Source organism: Mustela putorius, unplaced genomic scaffold (assembly GCF_011764305.1).
Source record: "Mustela putorius furo isolate JIRA1106 unplaced genomic scaffold, ASM1176430v1.1 tig00003853_pilon_pilon_pilon, whole genome shotgun sequence".
Classification (NCBI taxonomy): Eukaryota; Metazoa; Chordata; class Mammalia; order Carnivora; family Mustelidae; genus Mustela; species Mustela putorius.
The window spans coordinates 1,019,799-1,044,023 of NW_025422005.1; the positions used below are offsets into that span (position 1 = coordinate 1,019,799).

At 61.4% G+C, this 24,225-nt stretch overlaps 1 protein-coding gene across 3 annotated transcripts in view; it reads left to right on the top strand.

Annotated features, from left to right (window-relative positions):
* Positions 1-24,225, top strand: part of SKI (SKI proto-oncogene) — a 67,758-nt gene that overhangs the window by 17,978 nt on the left and 25,555 nt on the right. The window lies entirely within an intron of this gene.

Here is a 24,225-nt window from a genome sequence, read left to right on the forward strand (position 1 = left end):
GGGCTCCATGCCCCACGCAGGACTTGAACTCATGTCCCAAGATCGAGAATCACGTGCTCTACTGACTTGCGCCAGCCGGTGCCCCCGACCCCATAGTAGTTCTTTTTTTTTTTTTTTTTTTTAAGATTTTATTTATTTGACAGACAGAGATCACAAGTAGACAGAGGCAGGCAGAGAGAGAGGAGGAAGCAGGCTCCCTGCTGAGCAGAGAGCCCGATGCGGGACTCGATCCCAGGACCCTGAGATCATGATCTGAGCCGAAGGCAGAGGCTTTAACCCACTGAGCCACCCAGGCGCCCCCCCCAGAGCAGTTCTTATCTGGAAAAGCAAGGTTTCTCAGGAAATGGAAACAAGGCAGTGAGAACCAGCTGCGGGAGCCGCGGTGGCCTGTCCTGCTCGTGTCCGTGAGGAGCTGTGAGAAGGGGCTCCTGGAGCGGATGTCTCTGGTTGTCGGGCACCTTGGCTGTGGGCTAGGGTCTCAGGGTCTCGGCTCCGTGCTCGACTGGCCTGGCCGGACCGAGAGCGCTCCTCTCCATCCTCCTGCTGCTGTTGGTCCAGGTCCACACGCACGTCGGATTCCTGGATCGTTGTACTGGAGCGTTGAGCTGGAATTTGATACTGGTTTTTATGACCAGGGTTTGGTACAGTGCCTGAAATTGGGGATTTTGAGAGCTCGGTGTCACATGGCCGCCGCTGAGTGGACTCCAGGGCGGAGTTCATAGTCCCGCACAGCCCATGGCTCAGCGGTGGCTCCTGCCGCGTGGGCCGTCCCGAGGGTGCCTCATACCCCTTTCTGGCCCTCATGTGTTTGCCTGCGTCCTCCAGGTGCGGGCGGCCGAAGGAGGTGCCGAGAGGAGTCTGTAAGCTGCTTCTCCTTGGCTTGGGATTTTGTTCGGGACAGTCTTCAGGCCTCCAGTGCAGTCACGAGAGCTGCACTCACTGAGGTTCGCGGGTGTGGACACCGTGTGGTGTTGGCGCACCCTCTGATGGGTGAGCGCGCGTCTTGGGCGTACGTGTCCTGCAGATGAGGGCGTCCTCGTGTTGGCACAGCAGGGTGACCCCCGGATGACCCCCACGGAGCAGCCCGTAGCCTCGATCTGCCCGGGACCCACCAGGACACACCCCTGCCCCCAAGCTGCCTGTCTTCAGGGCCCCTCCCCTGCCTTTGGTCCTTGGTGACATGGGTCCGTTGGGAGGCATGGGGCCAGCCTGTGGGTTAGGGGTCTACACCTGGGGTCAGGCGTGCCCCCTGGTCAGATGCAGCTCCCGCATTTCCGATGGGAGCCTGGCGGTGCCACGGCGTCCCCCCAGCAGCGTCTGGACGCCCGTGCGGCCTGCCTGGACTCCAGCCGGGAACGTTGATGGCGCTCCTGGGTCCTGTGCGGTTAATCAGTAACCCGCGGAGGACTTTAGACCTCCTCCGCATGTGCGCTGCTGCACCTTCTCCCGGTGGGTTCAACGCCCTTGCGCTGCCCCGCTGACCCGGTGACCGTGATCCCGTGAACCCCGCGTCCGCTTCTCCCGGGGCCCTGCCCGCCCTCCGTCCTGCTGCCGGGCCGTCACTGCCCACTGTGTTTTCTCATTCAGTCTGCGACAGCGTTGTGGTCCGTTCTGGCCATTGTTCTGATGGCTAAATTGTCCCTCTTTTGGCCGCCCCGGGGCCTCCGTCCCTCCTGAGGTCTTTTTCCTGAGACCCCCTGACTCGGTCAACCTCGGGGAGAACGGGTGGCTTGCGCGTTCTTCGGGGGGAGGCCCTGAGGGAACCACATCCGCAGGGTGGGCCAGAGGCACAGAGCCCTGTCCCCACCGCGGGCACGTCACCCCAGGGCAGACGGAGATGCGGAGGGTGTCTCTCAGGTGGGCGCTGGCCGTTTTCCTGCCTCTCTTTGCCGTAGGTCATTTAGAGAAACTGAGCCACTTGCTTCCGCTCCACGGTTTTCTCGGGCTCCTGGCTCTGGGGACCGCCTGCGATGTGTCTGTTGACATTTCCCTGTCCCCGCGTCTGTGGCTCTGTCAGCTGTGCCCGGAAAGGCCGTGGCATGTGGTCACTCACGCTCTTCCTCGCTCAGAGTGCTCTCCTGTGCTCGCTCCCTGTGCTGGGACGCGTCCCCGGAGGCCCGGCCCCTGGTGCGTCCCGGGTGGCGCGTGGGGCCAGGAGGGAGTGGAAGCCTGGGCGGGGCCGTGGCCTCCTTCTGATGCTCGTCCTGTTGTTTCGGATTGGAGCAGGAGCACTGAAACTGTCCCGATCTCCGTCTTTTCTTTTAATTTTTTGTCTTATTTGCGAGAGCACAAGCCACGGAGGCGGTGAAGGGGGAGGGAGAATCGGTAGCGGACTTGCTGCCGAGCGCGGAGCCTGACGTGGGACTCGGCCACATGCACTCAGGGCCCAAGGCTCCAGCCTCGGCCCGGGTCTCGCTTTCGTGCCTGAGGCCGTGTTGCCGCCCAGCGTGCATGTGCCGGTCACCTGACTCCGGCCGCAGGAGGCAGAGGGGGGACAGGCCTTCTTGGGAGGCTGCGGAGGCAGCACACTGCCTGCGGGGGCCCGGGTGAGGGGGTGTGGGGGCGGCTGGCCCCCCAGTGTGTTCCCGTACCCGGTGCTGTTAGCTGCCGCCCCGCCCCCTGGCCGTCCCGCGCTCGTGTCCGACTGTGTGTCGCGTGTTGCACAGAGACCTTCATTCAGGTGGGGGGCTGCGGCTTTGGGGAGCCTGTGCCTTGGTGGGAAGGAGCCCCACGGCTTCCAGGGGGCAGTAAGGGTGAGTGGAGGGCGGGGACTGGTCAGCAGAGGCCTTGGCCAGGGTTAGAGCCGGTGGCCCGTGTACATTGTGGACCAGAGCAAACGTCCTGGCCAGAGTGCTTCTTGTTGGGGAAGGTTCTCCGTTTTTTTTGGTTCTTCATACTCGCGAGTCTTGTTTGTCTGTTGGTCCACATCGAGGCTTTATTCTGACTGAGGAGTCATCCCAGGCCCCCGACGCCCTGCACCAAGGGCTGCCGTCCTGTTGGTGTGGCTGTCCCCTCGCTGAGGGAGGTCACCCTGCTGCCCCGCGATCTGGGAAGGGCCTCCCCGGAGGTGCTGAGAGCAAAGCCAGACCCTTCCTTGGGCTGCCGTGAGACCCTGGCTGTGGCAGAGGCGGCAGGAGTCACCTTGCATGCCGTCTGAGGCTGCGGTCCCGTTGCATTTGGGGTCCCGAGCTGTGCCGTGTGTTCTTTGTTTCACACACCCAGGCTGCGTTAGTCAGTGGCCTCTAGGTGGTCCCAGGGGGACCACTGAGTCTCTGGGTCCTTCGGGTACGTGCTGGTTCATCTCCAGATAATTCTGGAGTCTGGAAGGCCTGGGGTACAGATCAGGCTGTAGCCTCGGTGGGTGGGCGTGCTCGGAGCCGGTGGCAGGCTGGTCCTCGGTCCCTCTCACTGCAGCACACGGGCCGTGTCCTCTGCTAGGCCCCTCTGCCCAAGACAAGCCTCCGTGAGCCTGGTGACGGAGGGATCGCAGGGGTCTGTGCTGAGGGAAGACGCCTTCCTGCTTTGCCGAGGACACAGCAGTGCCCCTCCCCCTGCATCTCCTTTTGTCCCAGGTCCTTGGGGGATGGCTGCCCCATCGTGGGCCATCTTGGCTCCTCCCTGTCCCTTTAGGGGCCCTGCAGTGGTGCTGCCTCACCCGGGAAGGACCAGACGGAAAGCTCCAGATCATTAGATCTTTATTTGGTGCTTTTCATTTTAATGTACCTGGCCCTAAGTCTGGACGTCTTGGACACGCCCCCACGGACTGTCAGGCTGTGTTGTGTGCACGCCCAGCTGTCACTGCTGCCTCGCAGGGTGGGCTCTGTGGGCGGGGGGGGGTGGGGGGGGGTGGGAGCAGGCTGGGAACTTCCGCGTGCTCCCCCCCACCCCCCTGCAGCGGCTCTCCTTCCTCCAGATGCCCGTTCCTGCCGGTGGGGCTGCGCAGCATGGCCCGCTGTGTTGAGGGACAGTGCCGCGGGCCGGCGCCCCTCTCCCTGGGCAGGCCCGTGCCCCCTCTGGTGGGTGCCGTCTTCACCTTCCGTTGGCCCCCTAGGGAATCCGTGGACAGGTCTGCAGCTAACCGGTGAGCGGCACCCCGTCCCCCTCTCTACACTTTGCCTCGGGCAGGGACTTCCTGTTGTTTACTGTTGATCCTCTCGACCTCCTGCAACTGTCACCTGCGGAGCCACTGCGGAGCCACTTCCCCAGTCCAGCCGCCCTGCTAGGCCCCTGCAGCCCGTGCCTGCCGCTGCGGGGCCCGCGCTCGTCATCCGGGGCTCATGTTTGATGAGCCCGTCCTTTGTGCTTACTTCACGACTGTGCGGCCGTGTTCCCCCAGATCTGGCGTCCCGTACCTGACCTTGCTCCCTGTCTTCCCCACCCCGGGGCTCGCGCTCTGCCCTGGGCCCTGGAGTTGGTTGCCTGTTTCCTCCTCTTTGGCACAGCGATGCCTCTGGCCGTGGCCCACCTCGGAGGCCCCCCAGTGCCAGACTGGGTGTGTGGCCCACCTCTCTGTTGTCCTCTGGTTCCCAGTGCCGGGAGGGTGGGCGCAGAGGGCCTGGGCCTGGGCATCGGTGTGGTCCTGTGCTGGCCCCGTGTGCCCTGGTCACCAGGAGGCTAGCCCCCGCTTGGGGCTGAGCTGTGGGTGTTCCTGGGTCACTGCGCCCTGGGGTGCTTCTGGCTGGCCGGGCCTGGCGCGGCCTCGGTCCTTCTCGCCCCCCATCTCTGTGGTGTGTTCCAGGGCTTTCCTGGGATTTGTTGCCAGACGCTGTTGCCTTGTCCACTTTCGGGTTTTGTGATTTCATTTGTAATTTCTAAGATGGTTTTGTTTTTGTTTCTTTTGTAATGGCTGTCACGTGTTCTTGTGTCATGGCTCCTGGCTGTGAGTTCGTCTCCCGTCCCCAGGGATGCTAACGCTGGTTTCCTCCGAAATCCTGCTTCTGCCTTGTCTCGGAGCTCCGCTTTCTCCGCGCTTGGCGCCTGACCACTCCTCATGGGGACCTGGCGCCTGGTCCCTGACGCTGCTCCCGTGAAACCTCTCATCCGCGTCCTGTGGCGACCGGCCTCTTCCTGCCCCGAGCTTTCCCTTGTGGCGCCTGGGGCTCTTTCCCGGCAGCTCTTTGGCCTCGGCCTGCCTTCCTCCTGGCCATCTCGTGCCCTCGCATGTGCTCAAGGTCCACAAGCTTCCTCTTTGTTGAAGAGCAGGGTAGGCAGGGTTTTTGTATTTAAGACTTTATTTTTAAACAAATCCACACCCAGCATGGGGCTCGAACTTACAACCCTGAGGTCAAGAGTTGCTTGCTCCATTTTCAGAGCTGGCCAGGTGCCCCTTGGTGTTTTTCGAGAGCCTGGGGTTGAAGCATTTTTGCGCCTCTGTCTTAAAACTGGTTTTTCTTTACTCAAATAATGCAGTTTAATTGTTCTGTTTTCTTGATGTGTTTTCTGGATTCGCAAAAGGTCTTGGCATTTTAAGCATCGAGGAAGGAAAGACATAAAGAGCCACTTTGAGAAGGAAGACGCGGGAACGCGGCGATTTGTGATTTTACCCAGAAGTGACCCTCAGACGATCAGGCCATGTTTTCTTGGCCTGTTGTTTAGTGCGTGTGAGCGCGCGTTCACGCACGGTTCGCCTCGGCGTCTGTGGCGGAGTGCGGGCTTGACTCCTGTCTGGAAGAGCGACTCCGACCCCGTCGCGTCCGATTTGGACAGGCCCGAGGAGTGACAAAGGTCGGAGTTGTGCTGAGGGAAGTGCGGAGCGAAGGGGGCGGGGAGATGTTCTAGAGCGCGCTTTTAAAGCCGGTTGAAAACCTTGTCCAGAAGTGAAGAGAACCAGCAGCGCCCTCCGGTCACGGAGGTTTGTCCGGAGGCGGCTCCTGATCCTTCCTGCCTGTTTGGAGTTTTTTCTCTCGAGGGTCTTAGTCAGAGACTGTTTCACCCCACAGTGCAAAGGCCCAGCGCCGCCCTCTCTGGGGAGCGTGGTCTGTAGCCTTCCGTGAAGCGTTTGGTTTGGTTTCTTCACTCTTGGCTCTGCATCAGTCCCTCGCTCTGGCTGGGTTTCTAGGCCAGTAGTTTCTTAAAGGAGCTTCAGAATTCTCAGGAATGAGGAGCTGCTCCGTCTCACGCCCCGGGTGTCTGATCCTGGGTCTGAGCTAGGCCCTGGGCATTTGCATTTCTAGGAAGTTCCCAGGTGATGTTGCTGCACTGTGGGGAACCCCTTGGGGGAAGCAATGATCGCAGCTCTGCCTGCTGGGGCCCTAGGCCAAGTCCAGCCCCCCCATCTTATGGATAAAGTTTTATTGGCTCTCAGCCACGCCCACTTTTGTTCACATTGCTGGGGGCTGCTTTTGTGATACAGCCGCAGCTCTGAGTAGCTGTGAGTGAGAGCGCATGGCCCTCCGAGCTAAAAATACTCACGATTTGGCCCCTTACAGGAAGAGCTTGCCAATTCCTGATCTAGAGAAAGAAGTGATTTTAATGCAGTGCTGCTGTATTTCTGTGAATCCTCGTGGGATGGAAAAGGGTGTGTTTGGGACCAGCCGTGGAGACGTGGTGGTTTTATCCTGGTCGTCTGCACTTGTCGCTGACCCGTGGGGGTCACGGAAGGCCGCAGAACAAAGGAACCCTGGGTTCTGAAGGGTCGAGCTGGGGTGATTGCCGCGGCGTTGTCCTTTACAACAGCGTCGTAAAGATACAGCGTACCAGAGCCGCACGTGACTAAAGCCTGCGGCGTGACACCTTTGACACGTGTGTTCCCGTGGAGAACCGTGACCGGAGTCAGGACGAGGAGCCTGCCCGCACCTGCAAGTGTCCCTGCGTCCGTCCTGGATTCCTCCCTCCTGCCTCCCCACCCCCATGCGGCCGCCGGGACTAGAGATGAGTTTGTCTCTCTGGAGCTTTATATAAATGACATTTCTCTCTCTGTGTGTTTTTTTGGTCTGGTTTCTTCCACTCAGCAGAATTATTCTGAGGCTCTTGTGTGTAGTTGTGCGTGTGTAACTGCTGGCTACTGTCCCATCGCCTGGATTTGCCCCGCCGTGTTGATGCATCCGCCCGTCCAGGTGATGGGCCCAGCCCCAGGCCTCGGCGGCTCAGGGGACGCTGCCGGGAGCGCTCGGGGGGGGGGGGGGCAGTGTTGGTGGGGCCGCGCTTCGGTCCCCGGCGGCACAGCTCCGTGCGGAGCGGTGCGGAGCGGCTGGGTCGGGCCGTGCGTGCGGATGCGAGCTGAACTCCCGATGTGCCGGGTGTCCTCTGGTGCGTGCGGTGCGCGTGGCTTTGGTTTCCCCTGTGCTTGCGGGAGGCCACCCGTGCCGGGCTCCGCTTCGCGCCGAGCTGCGGCCCTCTGAGGCTTGCGCGGACTCGCGTCTCTGCGGGAGTCGTCGCTGTCCTGCCGAGCTCTGGGACTTCCGTGTCGTGGACGCACGCCCCTTCACGCTGGTGCTTCACGAGGCCCTGCCCCACCGCCCCTGTCTCTTCTCACCGCGGCTCTGAAGAGCTGGGGGCAAGCGTCGGCCCCGCGGTGCTCCGGTGTCCGGGGGCTGGGCCCGTGGCGCGCGGGCGGCACTGGACCCTGGTCACAGAGGCCCCTGCTCTGCTTTTCCCTAGAACTTCTGTAGCTTTAGGGTTTACACACAGGTGTGAGATCCACTTGGAGTGGAGCCGGGGGTGATGCAAGGTGCGCGTCCGAGTCCGCATCTCGGCCTGTGCAGACCCAGAGGCTCCTGCGTATGTCGCCGGGTGGGCTCGGCCCCCGGGCATCGTGGCGCTTCGGTTAGAGAGCCGTTGTCCCTGCGTAGGCGCTTATTTCTGGACCCTGGTGTGCTCGCTTGGTCTGTTTGTGTATCTTTGTGTCGCTCCCCTGCTGGTGTGGACGGTGCGGCCTCGTGTCCTGCCGTCAGGTGGCAGGCGCGCCCGGCTCCGCCCTTCCCCAGGTCCTCGGCCTTCCCGCGTGCATGGTCCTCAGCTTGCTGTTTCATGAAGAAAAATCGGGCCACGGTTGTGATTCGGATTGCTGTGGGGGTGTTCCAGATGGATCCGGGGAGAACGGACGTCCTAGCGACCCTGGTTTTCCAGCCGCGGTCGGAGCGCTCGTCCGCTCGTGTGAGTGACTCGAGGTCTCTCCGCGCTCCGTAGTCCCAGGGCGCGGGCCCTGGCGCCTTCTGTCACCGTTGTTGGATTGTCTCCGAGGTTTTCTTGTTTGGTGTTACTGTCAGCAGTGCTGCTTTTTATTTTGATCCTTTCGTTTTTTTCTTTTTTATAATTTCAAGTTTTTGTTTCAATTCCAGTTAACATACAGTGTGAGAGTTTCAAGTACTGCTTTTTTTTTTTTTTTTTAAGATTTTGTTTATTTACTTGAGGGCGTGAGAGTGAACGTTGGGGGGCAGCGGGAGAGGGAGGCGCAGACCCCCCCACCGAGCAGAGAGCCTGAAACTATGCTCCATCCCACGACCCTGGATCATGAGCTGAGCCGAAGGCAGATGCTTAACCCACCGGCCCCCTGGGCGTCCCCAGTAGTGCCGCTTTCCAGGTTTCGGTTCCTGGTTAGATGCTGCCGGCGCGGCTGACTTCTGTGTTGACCCCCACACCCGCGCCCCGCGACTTTTCTAGTGTCTTTCTCCGAAGCCTCCAGCCTGTTCTCTGCATAGATGACGATGCCATCTGTGATCAAAGAACGTGTCCCCTCTCCCCCTGCGGCCTGGAGGCCCCCGGGCTGTGGCCTGGCTGCCCTGGCGGGGCCCCCATCACCGTGCTGGCGGGAGGGGGCACAAGCAGCTCTCCTGGCCCCCAGGCTTGGGCAGGCGTGCGATGTTCTCTCCGCCACCTGCGCTTGGCCTGGGGTTTTCATAGATGCTGCTTGTTGGACAGAGGGAGTCCCTACAGTTCTGGCCCTAGTTTATTTTGATCAGGAATGGGTGTGGAGTTTGATTAAAAGCTTTTTTTGCATTTACTGGGATTCATAATATGATGAATGTTTTTTTCAGTTTATTAACCTGGTGAGTTACTGGGTTCCATTTTCTTCCGTTTTCTGAAACATTCATTTCTTTTAAAAATTCCTGGTAGCACTGAACCGCGGAGGCTCACCGGGGTCCGGAGGGCTTTCTGGGGGGAGTGAGCGAGGCTGGGCTGCCCTGGCTCCTGCTCCGGCCCAAGAGTCGGCAGGTGTGCGGGTGATCCACTCGCTCTGCGCTTGGCTCTGTTGTTGTGACATCATTCCTCTTCTTCCTAAGCAGCCGCAGAAGTCCGTGGCAATGCCGCCTTTCACGGTCCTGATGCTGACCATTTTCTCTTTTCTTGACGAGTCTGGCTAGAGGCTTATCAATTTTACTGATCTCAGAGACCCAGTGTGGATGTCACTGATTTTCTCTGTTATTTTTCTATTTTCTACTTCGTTGATTTCTGTCTTGATCTTTATAGTTTCTGTCCTTTGGCTTGCTTTGGATTGAATTGGTCCTTTTTCTAGTTTCATAAGTTGGAAGCTGATGCATTTATTTAAGACTCTTTCTTGTTTTCAGATACAAATATTTGGTTTTCTCCTAAGTCCTGTTTTAGGGATTTCGTACAGGGTCTGATATGCTGTTTTCATTTTCATTCAGTTCAAATACTTTATAATTGCTTTCATTTCATTTTGGGTTATTGAGAAGTCTGTTAGTTTGCTAATACTTGAGAATTCTCTACAGATCTTTTTGTTACTGATTTCCAGTTGAATTCCACCTTGGTCAGAGGGTGCACTCGTGACGTGGACCCTCTTAAGCTTGTGAGACTTGTATCCAGTGCAGAATATCATCTGTCTGGGTGAATGTTCGCGGTGCACTTGAGAAGGACCTGTGGGGACCGCCGTGAGCTGGTCCGGTCAGCTTACAATGCTGCTCTGTGGTGGTGGTGCTGTATCTTTGCCAATTTTCTGTTTATCGCTCGATCCAGTTTTGGCAGAAGAGGGTTCTTGTGGAACTCCGGATTTGTCTCCATGCTGTCCTGTCGGGTTTGCCGCGTGTGTTTTGTAGCTTTGTATATTTGGGGCATTAATGTTTATGCTTTTTTTTTTGTATTCGATTACTTGACGTTTTACCGATATAATCCTGCACGTTCTCCCTGGTTAATGTTCTTTGGCTGAAATCTACTTGGATGTTAGTCTAGCTATTCCAGTTTTCTTTGGATTCTTGAGAGCATGACATACCTGTTTCTATCCTTTTTTAAAAAAACCTTTTATTTTTTATTTTTTAAAAGATTTTATTTATTTATTAGACAGAGATCACCAGCAGGCAGAGAGGCAGGCAGAGAGAGAGGAGGAAGCAGGCTCCCCGCCTGCCAGAGAGCCCGATGCAGGGCTCGATCCCAGGACCTCTGGACCATGACCTGAGCTGAAGGCAGCGGCTTTAACCCACGGAGCCACCCAGGCGCCCCTAATCTTTTATTTTTAAGTCATCTCCACACCCAGTGTGGGGCTCAAGCTCATGACCCCAGGACCGAGAGTCACGCGCTCCCCCGACTTTGCCGGCCAGCTGCCCGTTTTTCCGTCCCTTTACTTTGATCTGTATCTGTGTTTTGTTTTATTTCATTTTTAATTTATTGTGTGTGTGTCTGTATTTTTTAAATGGGTTTCCTGTGGGCTACATGTGGCTTTTCTGTCTGATCTGATAGTCTCTGCCTTGTATTTATCTATTTATGTATTTTTCTCTGCCTTTTGATTGGGGAGTTCACATGACTGACATTATTTTTTTTTTTTAAAGATTTTATTTATTCATTTGACAGACAGAGATCACAAGCAGGCAGAGAGGCAGGCAGAGAGAGAGGAGGAAGCAGGCTCCCCGCGGAGCAGAGAGCCCGATGCGGGGCTCGATCCCAGGACCCTGAGATCATGACCCGAGCCGAAGGCAGAGGCTTAACCCACTGAGCCACCCAGGCGCCCCTCTTCCTTTCATTTTTGAAAGGTATTTTCAGTAGGTATAGAATTCCAGATTGTCATTTTTTTCTTTCTTTTGATGCTTTAAGGAGGCTGACCTGCTGTGGTCCTGGTTTCTCTTTACGTGATGTCTTCTAAGATTCTTGCTTTGTCCCTGGTTCTGAGCATGTTGATTGTGATGTACTTTGTTATAGTTTTTTTTTTTTTAATATTTTTATTTACTTCTTTATTTTAACAGACAGAGATCACAAGCAGGCAGAGAGACAGGCAGATAGAAAGGAGGAAGCAGGCTCCCCACTGAGCAGAGAGCCCGATGCGGGGCTCAATCCCAGGACCCCAAGATCATGACCTGAGCTTAAAGCAGAGGCTTTAACCCACTGAGCCACCCAGGCGCCTCTTTTGTTGTAGTTTTTTAATTGCATGTGTTTGGGGTATTATGGAGACTTTGGGTTTATTGTTTTTCTTTGGAAAACCGCTTCCCTCCCTTTCTTTCCAAGCAGGCTCCATGCGGAGCTCCTACTCATGAGCTTGAGATCAGGACCTGAGCCGAGACCAAGAGTCAGACCCTCAGCTGAAGCCGCCTAGGGCCCAGCGTGCTCCCAGGTGCTCTTGTCATTCTGATGCGCCCCCTTTCCCTCGGGTGTTTTCTGTTGCGCGTGTTCAGGCTCGAGGTCTCCTGCCCATCGCCGCCACCTCACGTGGTGCAGCGTGCGGGTCTGTGTGTGACTGGACGGATCTTCCACGTCTCTGTGGAAGTTGCTGAACTGCGGAATACGGCGTTACGAATGCCACCGATGTCCTTTGTGAATGCTTATGTCTGTGTCCATTCTCATCAGTTTTAGTGATTCTCATTATGGTTCATGTTTTCCTGCTTCTTTGGCTGCACACGTTTTGAAATTTCTGTCTAGGCGCTGAATGCTTCTGTAAATCTTGAGCTCGGCTCTGAGGGGCGGTTAAGTTACGTGGGGATAGTTTGGTCCTTACAGGTGTTCTCTGATTTGTTTGGTGGGTCCAGAGCAGTGCCCTTTCTGGGGCTGACTGTTCCCATCCTGTACAGAACCTTCCCGAGTGGACAGGATCCCATGAATTCAGAGGTTTCCCAGCTTTGTGCAACTTCCTGGCACACATGTGCTGATCTGTGCTTGGCAGACCTGGCGCCTCTCTGTGCCACTCTCCCCTGCCGTGTGGGTCCCTGGACCTCGAGCTCCATTTGCTCAACTTGGTCATTGCACCCGCCCGGAAGCCCTCGGGGCGGTAAGCTGGGGCTGGCTGAGGGCTCAGCGCGATTGCTTCTGTATCTGGGAGTCACTGTGCTTAGTCGCTTAACGCCCAGCGGCTGGAGCTGGAGGGTGGCGGCTCCTGGGCCTGGTCTGGGTTTTGCACCCCCCCCACCCCGGCCTCTGTGGCGCCATCTTGGCTGCAGATGGGGCCCCTCCTCGCAGTGTGGTTGCTGCCCCCAGCTAAAACCGACTTTCCTGCTCAGATACTCTCTTCATAAGTGATCCTGGAAATATGAGATCAAAATTGAGTTGCTGTGCACATGCTTGGTGTGGATGGCTGTGGTGTGGGGGGCTCCCCTGCACAGGTAGGGCTTCTGGTGTGTCCCTCTAGGACTGACCGCTGCAGAAAGCAACGGTGACTCAAGACTTTGAGTGACAGATCCTTGGGGGTGGTCTCAGCTGCAGGAAGGAAGGTGAGCAAATCGAGCTTGGAGGTAGGTTTTAAAAAATGGCTGAATTGTGCTGACTGGCAAGTCCATTGTGAGCAAATATGTTTTCCTTTTTGCAATAATTTTGGCTGCATTAAATTCGTTTTGTTAACATCTTCATTACGGCCTTTTCAGTTTTAGTCAGAATTGATGACGAACAAAGTGCCGTGATTTTGACTATTCAGTCTGGCAGCTGCAGCGTGCCGGCGCCTGGGGTCTGGTAACCGGCTCGCGTCCGCGCTCCGGGCGACACCTGGGAGACCAGGGTTGGCATCCGTGAGCTCTCGGCGCACCTGCAAGCACAGGCCCGGCCGGCAGCGAGGCGGTGGCCGTGGGACTCACGCTTCCCTCCAGGTGCCGCGCAGGGGTCAGCCGAGTCAGGATCGCCTGTTTGGCTTGTTTGTACAAGTTTGCAGACAGTGTGATCCCCCCGCCCCCGACCCCGTGTGAGGAAGGGACAGGTCTGCGACGCGGCTCAGGGCGAACAGAGCGGCGAGGCTGACCTGCGCTCTGTTGCGTGAGCGTCACCTGTGGCCCCGAGGTGCCGCATCCAGCCAGAGTGGAAGGCCTGCTTGGTCAGTGGCGCGGGGTCTGGGTCTTGGTCTTGGCCGGGCCTGAGGATGGTGTTGTGGTCTCGGGCGCTGCCTCGGGGCAGGGGGCGCCCGGGACCCCGGGTCAGCGCCGCTCTGCTCTCTTCTGAAGCGTGCTGGGTGCGTGGAGTGGGTGCGGGGTCCGAGCCCCGGGGAAAGGCTGCTTCCGTGGCGGGGGCTGCCCCGCTCGGCCTGGGCACCCCGGGGCCGGCTCGGATCGCGCACTGGGTGCTCCCGGACAGTTGTTGGGGCCGGTCCCGGGGCCGGTCCCGGGCCCGGGCCCGGGCCCGGGCCCTGCTGCCTGCCGGTTTGTGCTCAGCTCGTATGAGGCCACGGGGGCTGGAAGTTCTGAGCAGCCGGGGCCGGCCCCGGCTCTGTGGTCGGCTCCGTGTACTGTGGCTGCCGCTCCCGCACTGAGGGGACCGTGGCCGCCCTGGCTGTCTGGACGGGGACTTGCAGGTCCGGGGAGGGCCACACCCTGCCGATGGCCTCAGGGGAGGTTGCTCGCTCCTAGAGACTCTGTCCCAGGGCCCCGGCACTCAGGACCCTTCTCGGGGTGCCCCCCAGAGTACCGTTCCCTCTCCCAGATGTGCCTGCCAGCCCTCACCCTGGACCTCCCGGGCACAGGGCTGCAGCACAGAGGATACAAGGTGTGCTCTGAGACCCAGGAAGCGGGTACCATGTCTGTACGGACGTTCTGGGTCTTTCCCGGCGGTGGGCTGCCACCGTGGTGCGACAGCGCGAGTGTGCGTCCCCCGTTCCCTCGTCCAGGCTCTCTGACAGCTGTAGCCAGCTGCTGGATCTGGGTCTGCGGCGAGCACACCTGAGTGTCGGCGGGGCAGCCGGGGCAGACAGTGTTGGACGGTGCTGGCTGAGGAGCGGTGTCCGGCCTGTGGGGTCGGGAGGAGGCGCTGGCCGCGTCCCGGCTGCTGAGCGGCATTTTACTTTGTGCGCGGACTCTGGTGCCTCAGCAGGACCCCCACGGGTCGTGCCCCCGGGGCCCTCGCCCACCCCCCGGCAGTGGCGGCTGACCACAGGGTGGCCATGGGGCGGAGGCTGTGGACACCGGAGAAGATGGTGAGGAACGGTTGGGGCTGAAGACCCTTGCCCCCCCCGTCCAGCCTCCCATCGCAGGTTGTAGACCGTGGGTCACTCAGGACCATCCTGAACCACATGTGGTTTGGTTTTGGAGGTGAGGGTGGGTTTTCCTGCTGGTTTTATCACGTGGTTCTCTCCCTGGTTGTGGGGTGTCTGCCCTGATTTGCTTGAGGGGGGCTGTAGCACAGAGGGGTGAGGGGCCCTGCCTCAGCTCAGAGCGGGCAGGCCGGGGGTGTGGGGCGCCGCTTGCCCTGGAACCCACCAAGAAACCTGCTCTGTGGAAGCTGTGGACTGTCCCGTTGCGCTGTCGGTGGAGTCGTGCGCACTGGGGTCCCCCCGCCACTCACGGCGGGGGCCTGCTCATCGCGGCTCTGATGTCCCTGCCGCTCTGGGCCTTGGTGTGGCCCCGCTGTCTGGGTTGCAGGAGTGCGCGCACCTGACCTCCTGTGGCCCTGGGCCTGCCCTGACGTCTGTCGCGTACCTCTGGCCAGCACGGCGCACAGGCTGCTGCTGGTAAGTCCCAAGGAGGCCACACCGAGCTGCGGGGGCCGGGGGGACGGGCGGGGGCAGGCCTGGCAAGGGTCTGGCTGCGAGCTTCTGTTCTCAGGGCCGTGAGTGACTTTGGTGGGCCTGCTGGGGACGTGAGCCCTGGCTGGCAGTGAAGACCCAGGCAGGAGGAGCCTGGGGGCAGGGAGGGCCCCGGCGGTCGGCCGCGTGGCAGCAGCGCAGGAGAGGGTCCTTGTGGAGGAAGGAGGATCCGACCACGTCTGTTGTGGCAGCGCCTGTGCCCCCTGGCCCCGGAGGCTTGGTGGGTGACCGTGGTGGCATCCTCACCCGGAGACCGCGGGGCACCCTCTGCCCTCACTAGAGGCCCGGCGCGACCGGCTCATCTTCCTCGCCTGTGCAGGCTCAGGGAGTGCTGATGGTCAGGGTGGGCCTCCCTGCGTGTCCCCTCCTTTGGGGGCCCCGCCCTGGGCTGGCGCTCACTGCTCCTGAGTGGGGGGTGGGGGAGCCGGGGCTGTTTCCCCGCAGGGCAGCCCACCAGCCTTGGTGCCCACTCAGCTGCCGGCTGGGGCCACTCCTCTTGGGTTGTAGGTTTCTGGTTCTCAGCGTGAGGGGCTCTGAGATGCTGCTCGCTCCCCCGCTCCCATGCCAAGGGCTGGATGCAGCAGGCTGACCTGCAGGCCCCCCGTCCCGGGAGTGGGGGTGTGGCCGTGGTCCTGGGCTCTGTTTACGAGAGGTCACAGAGGGTGAGGAGGCCTGCAGGCCTGGGGCCTCCATCTGGTGATTGTAAAACGGGCAATACACATTTTTGGAGGGGGTCGGGGGAGGAGCACACTGCCAGGGGTGCAGGCTCCCCCTCCCGGGCAGACACCTTTGTAGCCCCTTCCTCCTGATGTCTGTGCCCAGGGGTGAAAAGTTCAGGCTGTCCCGGCTCCAAGGGGAGCTGGGGGTGGGGCGGAGCCCAGGCCGGCGGTGGGGCCGGGCTGCTCTGCCTGCAGGCGACCCTTGAGCTGACGGCGCAGACCAGCTTGTTCCCTGCAGGGCTCGCAGCTGGGTCAGCGGTGGGGCCAGGCCTGGGACAGACGGACAAGTTCACCCGAGCCCCCTCCTGCTGTGCCACCCCTGGGCAAGGCCGTGGGGGCCCTGGGGCCTGCAGCAGGATCCCTGTCCACTGGCCCCTGCTCCGGGACAGTCCCCTCCCCTGGGGTCAGGCTCACCCTCATGCTGCCCCCCCTTCCCTTCCAGCTTCCCCGACTGATCTGGGTGGATGGCACCGGACCCCCAGAAGTCTGCTGGGGCTTTGGGGGACCTGTGGGGAGATGGCCTCCTTCCTGGGGGGCTGGCCCCAAAGCCTCGTGTGGTTGGCTTTCCTTACAGGCGGGCCTGTGGCAGCCCTTTGCTCACGCCCCCAGGTGAGGGGCTGGTCCGGGGACTGGCCGCACCCTGTGGCAGCCGCGGGCCTTGAGCGCTCGGCGCGCCCTGTGCGGACCAGGCGCTCCCGAGATGCTGAGCGGCTCCTGCCCCCCGAAACCTTTGTTCCTTGGAGCCCTCCAGTGCTGGGGTGCACCTTGTCTCTCCTGCAGGACCCCTGGGGCAGGGAGGCAGTCCTTGTCCCTGAGTGACCGCTCCTCAGGGACCCTGGGGCACCCTCCCCCCCCATCCAGGCTGGCTGTGAAGGGCCAGGAGGGGCTGAGAACAAATGTCTTAGCTGGTGAGGCTGGGGGGGTGCAGGGCCGCCTGGCCAGGTTTCTAGAAAGCCACTTCTCAAAAAAGGACCTGGTGCCAGAACAACAGGCAGTACTCCCCGGTTCAGGGAGGCTGGGGGTGGGGGTCACGCCTGTCCTGGTGGCTTGTTTCTTTTTCTCTAGGGGGCAGTGGCCCCATGGGCAGGTGCGGGGCCGTCTGAGCTGAGGAGCCTGGGGAGGGGGGCCTGGCTGTGGGGGTGCCCCACCCCCAACCCCTCGTAGGCCGTGTGCAGGCCGGGTCGAAAGGTCACTGCCCTGATTTTGTTGCCGCCTCACGGAGTTCCCACGACCCTTGCCCTCGGCATGGACGCCAGGCGGGAGCTTGGACAAGGCCTTTCAGGGGTTGAAAAACATGCCAAAAGGTCGGAATTGCAAGCCACCGAGGTGACGTGTTTCAGCAGCTTCAAAATGGCGTCAGAAGCTGAGAAGGCGCGTACAGGCCTGGTTCCGGGTGGATGGAAACCGGAGCTGCTTGGGGCAGCGCCGCCTCCCCGGAGCGAGGTGCCCCCCCAGAGGAGCAGAGCAGGCGGCCGTCCCTGGGGCCGCCCACGCGTGGGGCTGGGTGTGCGGCCCGGGGGGCTGGTGTCTAGGAGTGCGGGACGGTGTGCGGGTGTGCGGCTCACTCCCGCTCAGGCACCGGCAGAGCCTTCGTGATTTAAAAAACAAACCACGGAGGGGGAGCTGGTTTGCATTTCTGCATGGTGACTGCTTGCCCCAGAAGCCCTTAGTTGACACTGCCGGGCACGTGAACGCTGTCCTCGCTGTAAGTTTGGTCAGAACCGAGACTTCACTGATGCCCTCTGAGCGTGTGGTCGGTCTCAGGGCTGGCATCGAACTTTTCTCCCCTCTCCTGGCCCCGGTCTCCGGCTCCTGGGGCAGATAGGCTACTTGTTCCCACAGGCGGCCACCTGGTGCCTCTACCCCAGGGTCCCCCAACATGACCCCCCGCCGCCGTGCTCTGGCCCAGCTTGCCTTACTAGAGGGGCTCCCTGCCAGGGGGCGGGGTAGCGGTAGGAGTGCCCAGTCTTAAATCAGGGACCACCCGGCAGCTGTGGGAGTGACCGCTGCGCAGGGGCACCTGGAGACACTGGCCACACGTCCTTCAGCCCCAAAGCCCAGGTGTCTGTCCCAGGCTGGCTCTTCCACTGAGGACCCCAGGGCCATCTGGCCCCTAACTGGCCCCAAGGGTCCATGGCATGCACCTGTGCCTCAGGCTGGTGGGCGCTGGTCTCCCTTCCTGGCCCCGCTTTTCCATTTGCATCATTCTGGAAGATTCTTGGGCATGCTGGTGTAGACGGGTGTGCACCGGGCTTCTTGTGCTGGTGTTGCACAGACCCGTCCACAGGATCTGGGACAGTGAAGCAGGAGCAGGCTGCCTGTCCCTCTCTGCTCGGCACCTGCGTGGTGTCCTGAGGGCCGTGACTCCCCGTGGGCCCCAGACCCTGGGATTCCTGCAGAGTGGAAAGGCTGCCGGGGAGGCGGGTGGGGCGGGGGGTGCGGGGGACCAGGGAGCAGTGTGCTTCGACTTCTCACACCCTCGGCCATCCTCTGCCAGGGGAGAGAAGAGGAGGGGGGTGCGGCCTTCCTCTGGAGGGACACCCTAGCTGCTTGCCTGCAGAGCTCCCGTGCTGGCTCCTGGTCCCTGGAAGGGGCTGTCGCAGCTTCTCACTGTACGGGGCCTGGTGGCAGGGCTGCTTGGGACCTGAAGCTGGAGGTCAGCGCAGGGGCGGGCCCGTGTGCTCCAGGCTCCGCTGAGGGGAGTGCGTGGCCCCCGGAAGGAGGAGGGCAGGGGTTCTGGGGCTCTGGTAAGGGGGGCATGCTCGTGGTCCCGAAGGGGCCCTGCCTGTGGGCTGTCCTGGGGTCCTTCTCCAGACGTGGGTGTATTTGGCGGTGGTGGGCGGCCTTCTGAGTCTCCGGGTAAGGAGAGCGACCTGGCAGGGTCGGGCCGAGGCTGGCCTCTTCCCTCCTTCCTTCCTGCAGCGCCGCCCCACCCCCCCACGGGCCGCGGTCCGGCGGTCCGGCCTCGTGTGTTCGCCAGGAGCGGGAGGTTGTTCACAGGCTGGGAAGCGCTGCAGTATTTGGGGAAACCACCCTCGCACCTCTGTTCTGGTTTCTTCTCTGAACTCGGAGGCTTCTGCTGCGGAGCTTGTGTGCACTTCCCCGGGGTGTGGCGCTCGTGCGTGCCACGCCCTCCCGTCCTCCTGCCCTCGTGACGCCGGGCTGTCTGCGCCCGCGCCGTGGCCACGTGTGCTCCGGCGTGTGCACAGCCTGTGTGCGCGCCCCCCGGGCCGCCCGGCTCGGGTCCAGCCCGCCCCACCGCAGGCAGCCCCGCTGTGGCCGGGGCAGGGGCCCAGCAGGTGTGTCCATGGGACTGGAAGGGACCGCAGGGGCCAAGACCACTCCTGGGCAGCGCAGGCCTCTGGCTCCTGCTCCTGTGGCCATGTCCCATTTTTTTGTTAAGTTTAAAGAATTGCAGTTGACATACAGGGTGGTATCTTCTTGTCACGTGGACAGCATTGTGGCTTAGCCCTTCCCAGTGACTCTGGAGCTCACCGGGGCTCCCGTCGGCCCCATCTCACACCCCCTCCCGTGGGGACCGCCGGCACGTTCTCTGTAGCCAGAGTCTGTTTCTCGGTTGGTCACTCTCTCCTTCGCACGTGCTTGTTTGTGTGTGTTAAACTCCAAAACGAGTCAACTCAGATGGTGTTTGTCTGTCCCGGACGGACTGGTTTCACTTAGCGCGACGCCTCGGTCCACGCACGCCGCGGCGGGTGGCCAGCGCTCCCCCTTGCTGACGGCCGAGTCCTCCGTCGTGTGTGTGGCACGTCTCGACTTGGCGGCGGACACGCGTGTGCTTCCGTCGCGGCTGTGGGACACACGGGGGCTTCACGTCGTCCCGGATCCGTGTTGTGTGTCTGCGGGCAGCGCAGCGGCGGGGGGGCTGCGTCGCAGGCCAGTTCTCCTTCTGGCCGTGGACAGAACTCCGCACGGTTTGCCAGCGCGGCCGCACCCGCGTCCCCCCGGCAGTGCACGAGGCTCCCATTTTTTCGTGTCCTCGCCAATGCCTGTTGTTTCTCATGTTGTTGATTTGAGCCGTTCTGACAGGTGGGAGGTGACACCTTGTCGTGACTGTCATGTGTCCCCGACGCGACTGATGGCCAGTTGCCGTCCGCGTGATCACCGCCTCTGGCTGGTGCGTGGCAACCCCGGCCGTCCTTGCTCCAGGGGCACAGGGCCTCGGACATGGTGGGTTTTTGCTGTCCTTTGCTTTCTGGTGGCTCGTGGTCCCTCCTGGGTCAGGCACTGCTCACCCACTTGGGCAGGAAGAGCTGTGTGGGAGACATTGAGGGTCTCTCCAGCTGGCCAGGATCATCTGGGGGCCCCACATGTGAAAAGGGCCACACGAGACCGTGACTGGCCTGGGGCGGGAGTGGGAATCTGGTGTTGGGGCACGAGAGAGGTTTGGGGCCCTTCATGTGCAGAGCAGTGCGGAGGACACTCCTGCGGTCTTGGTCGGACAGCAGTGCTGACTCCCCACTTGGGACGGTGTGCTTCCTGTCGCCACAGAGCTCCCCGCACACTTTCCTGCAGGGAGAGCGCCCCGCCACCTTGACAGCCCAGCGGACTGTGGAGGGATGAGGGGCCCCCGGGCCTGCCTTCAGGCTGCGGTCGGAGCTTGTGTTCTTAGGTTGGGGGCCTGGTTCTTCCTGTGATCCTGGAGGGGTCTGGCCGGGAGGCTTGGGCGGCTCTGCCTTTGGTCTCAGCCCCCACAAGGCCTGGGTCGGGAGAGGGGTGTGGGGGGCTTGGTTTCTCCATGACCGTTCTACTGTGTCTTTAAACGTTTGCCGGAAGCTGCCGAGGGGGCCTGGCCTGGCCGGGGCCGGGGGCAGGTTGGCGAAGCCACAGCCCGCCCTTTCCCTGGCTCCGTGGGAGAGTCCTACACACCCCCCCCTCCACAGGTCCCCTGGGACATCCTGGCGCCCGGCCATGCCTTTTGTGGCTGGCCTGCCCTGCTGGCCTCTGCGTGAATTTTGCAGGTCCCACGTGCCTGGGAGGAAGCTGGCCTGCACTGCTGGCCTCTGCGTGAATTTTGCAGGTCCCACGTGCCTGGGAGGAAGGCAGCTTCTCTCTGCTCCTGGGGTCTTCTCGGGGCATGCGGACCCTGGGATCGAACAGTTTCATCTCGTTGTTCTTGCTGTTTCTGGCTTTTATCTCTGAGCCCGGGGAGGTCCTGTGAGAGCCTCTATCCATGGGAGCCTCTAGGTGCTGGTATCTGCTCAGGCCCCCCCGAAGCCTCCTCACCCACTGTGCCCACAGCCCAGGCGTGAGGCCGGGGTTCCACGTGCCCCCTTGTTGGGCTTCCGAGAGGTGGTGGTTCCCTGGCGTCCCTGGGACCGGGTGCCCTGCCCCCAGCACCAGGACCCCTCTCCGCTTTCTCTGAGGGTCACCTGCTGCAGTCACAGATCCTCTAAAGGAAGGATACTGTGCAGGTGGCCTGGACCCCAGAGGGAGGCGGGAAGCCTGGAGGCCACCTAGGGCAGGGATGTGTCCCGGGGTGAGCAGCGTGGGAGCGGGCGGCCTGGGTGGGCTCTGCCCCAGAGGGGCGCTGTGGTCTCCTGCGTGGGGCGTCTTGAGCAGGGCTGCCTGAGGCCAGGAGGCAGAAGCTTTGGGAAAGGGCGGCCCTCTCCCAGCGGTCTTGGATTCCTGGCGGCTGGCTCCGCTGGTTTTGTGCGGAAAGGATGAAAACCTCTTCCGGTAGCTTCTTATCTGTCATGTTCACAACCTTGGCCTTTGAGGCTTTTCTCTTTTTTTCTGAAATTTGGGGGGTTGCTGGGGTCCCTCTCCCCTGGTGTGTTTGTATTGGGCATGGATGAGTGCTGGTGCCTTCTGTCCTTTGCTTCCTGGGTAAGGAGCGGCGTGAGGGTGACCGAAACACAGTGACTCCGTCGGCGGAGGGCGGAGGAGCAAGCCTGAGGCCCGGCAGGGCGCTGCGCTTGTCTCCCTCTCGTCTAGAGACGAGAGCCCTGACAGATGGACGCTGCTAGTGTCCTTGCCCACGCACTGTCCCCGTTACTCGCTTCCTGCTGCTTCCTGCCTCATGGCCCAGAGTGGCTGCTCCAGCCAAGTCTTCACACTCGGCATACCAGTAGAGGCCAGGGCCCCTGCTCTCGAGACAGGGTGGCGTCTCATGGCTGCACCTTGTTGCAGAGATTGGCGGTGTGGCCCTCCCGGCTGGGCAGCAGCAGGACGTGTGCTGGTCTGGCTACGCCGGCTCAGGCGCCAGTTGTTGTGTCCCGGCCGGGAGGCTGTGAGGTTCAGTGGCTGACTCGGGCGGGGCTCTGGGACTGGACTGTGGCCTTTATAGAGGCCGTTGGTGAATCTGAGGACTTCTAACCCTTGCTTGGAGAGCAGTCCCGGTGGAGAAGCCCTGTGTGGTCCCTCACCAGGACAAAAATGTGTCCCTTCACATACGTGTCTCTCCCCAGCCCATGCTTCGTCCTCGGAGCAGTGGGCTTCTCCTTCCCGCTCCAGAGAGCCATGTGCTGGGCTCGGGGGCTCCAGGCAAGTGGGGAAGGGGCTGAGCAGAAGGCAGGGATCCTGGGGAGGGGGTGTGCAAGGTCGGCGGCCGCGGGAGATAAGCCGTCAGCCCCTGTGGGGCTGCAGTTGAGTAGTTGGAGATGTGCAGTCGGCACCCCAGCAGACCCACGAGTCCGGCGGGATGGCCCCCAGCCCCGTCCCTCTTCTGTGCCTGCTGACAGGGCACAGGTGCACCCCGGAGTGGGCATCTGTGGAGCTCGGCGGTGGCCTTGGGCGGGGGACCCCAGTTGGTCTCAGCCAGACGAAGGCAGATTTCTCAGAACAGCTGGATGCATCCAGCTGTTCCGGGGAGGAACCATCCAGGCCTCTGCAGGGATTGGGCGCCCACTGGAGGGGCTCCCGAGGTCCTTGGACCAGGAGGTGGTCACCACTGTCACTGCCATTGCCTTGACCCCCAGGAGACTCGTGCCGCCCCATGGCTGAGCCCTGCCCCAGCGACTCAGGCGCCCAGGGGCTCACGACAGTAGTTGGGGAGGCCTTAGGCAAGGTGTCCTGTGGCCCCGGCAGCAGGTGGGAGCAGGCGGCTGGGTGGGGCCGCTGCCGCCGTATCCTGCGGGCTGCTTGTGCTTGGGACGCCCTGCCTGGCCTGGCCTCCTGCCTTCACTGCAGATGTTTTTTGAGCAGCTGTCAGGGCCTCGTGTCTCTGAGCCCCACGGCCACCCTCAGGGCTGCTGCCTAGCCTGACGGGGAGCTGAGATGCTGAGGGAGGCTGGCAGTGCCCCCTGGACCCTTGCCACCTTTGTTGTGCCATGACTGTGGGGAGGGGGGACTTAGTGGCCAGTGACTGGACAGTCACCTGCACCCCTGCCCACCTGGCTGGCTGTGTCCTGGAGGGTCATCTACCCCAAGACCAGGCACAGCATTTCAGCCATTGTCCTGAGACCCCTGCCCACCTGCCCTTCTGGCATCTTTTTGGGCAGTGTGGGCCTGGTGGACACTCCAGCAGGAGGGAGACTGGTTTGGAGAGCAGACCCCGCCCCCCGCCCCCCATCTGCCCCATCAGCCTGTAAGCACTTTCTCTGGGCGCTCTGTCTTCTGTCCCCCTGACGGGTAGTTCTGTGTGCCTGGGGGCACGCCTGGCCCTCCCTGTGCTTGCTGCCTTCCCCTCTCTCGGCTTGCCAAGAATGTTGGGAAATTGGGGGGGCACAGGAAATGCCTCCTTCCCTCTGAGGACAGCTCCAGCTGCTCGGGGAGGGAGCTGGGGGAGGGGCACGGGCCAGTGGAAAGTTGTCGCCCCGCCAAGGCAAACCCACAGTCCCAGCCCGGCAGACAGAAGGGCTCTTTCTCCCTAATTCTGGTCCATTGTGAGTGTCCTGGGAGGGAAGCCGAGGGCCTCCGCGTCCTGCTCTCCTTGCTTCCCGGCAGCCCTCCGGAGAGAAGCTGTTTCAAGTGGGGTCTTTTAAGAAGCAGATGAAGTGGGGACCCCAGCCCACTCCCTCGCCATCTGTGTTCCCCGTCCCTGAGGAGACATGTCCGGAGTCGTGACTCCACTTCCTGCCTCACAGCCCCTTCCCAGGGAAGCCACCCTTCATGGCACCAGAAGAGGGGCCTGGGCACCCCCATCTTGTAGGAGCCTGGCTTCCTGTCCTCCGTGTCCCCTTGGGTTCTGCCCTTCTGAACAACTCCCATGGTCTTGGTTGTGTGGCCTTTGTTGGTGGCCTGTAGAAAGGGCTTGCCTTAGAAGTGCGCAGGGACATTGTCCTACCTGAGCCCTCGTGCGGACGCCTTCAGGGGAACTTGGTGGAGGATGCGCTGTGGTGTGCACGTGCAGGAGCCAAAACAGGAGGCCCTGACCCGTCTCCTTAGATCATCGGAACGCGGTCTCAGAGGAGGTGAGGGTCTGGGCCTGGGTGGGACCGGGGCCGGGCCCCATCCCTGTGGTGCCCTTGGCCTCCGTGAGCAGAGCAGGCCGCAGACTTGGTGCTGGGGTCAGCCTTGGCGGTCTGTGGTAGCTGCGGCCTTCTGAAACCACAGGAGCCCGTTTCCCGGCTCGAACACTGTCCCCAGCCCTCCGCCCTTCACTCCGAGGTCTTTGGGTCACCCTCCTCCTCTGCCGATGAGAGGCCCCGTACAGCTGGGCTCCCGGCC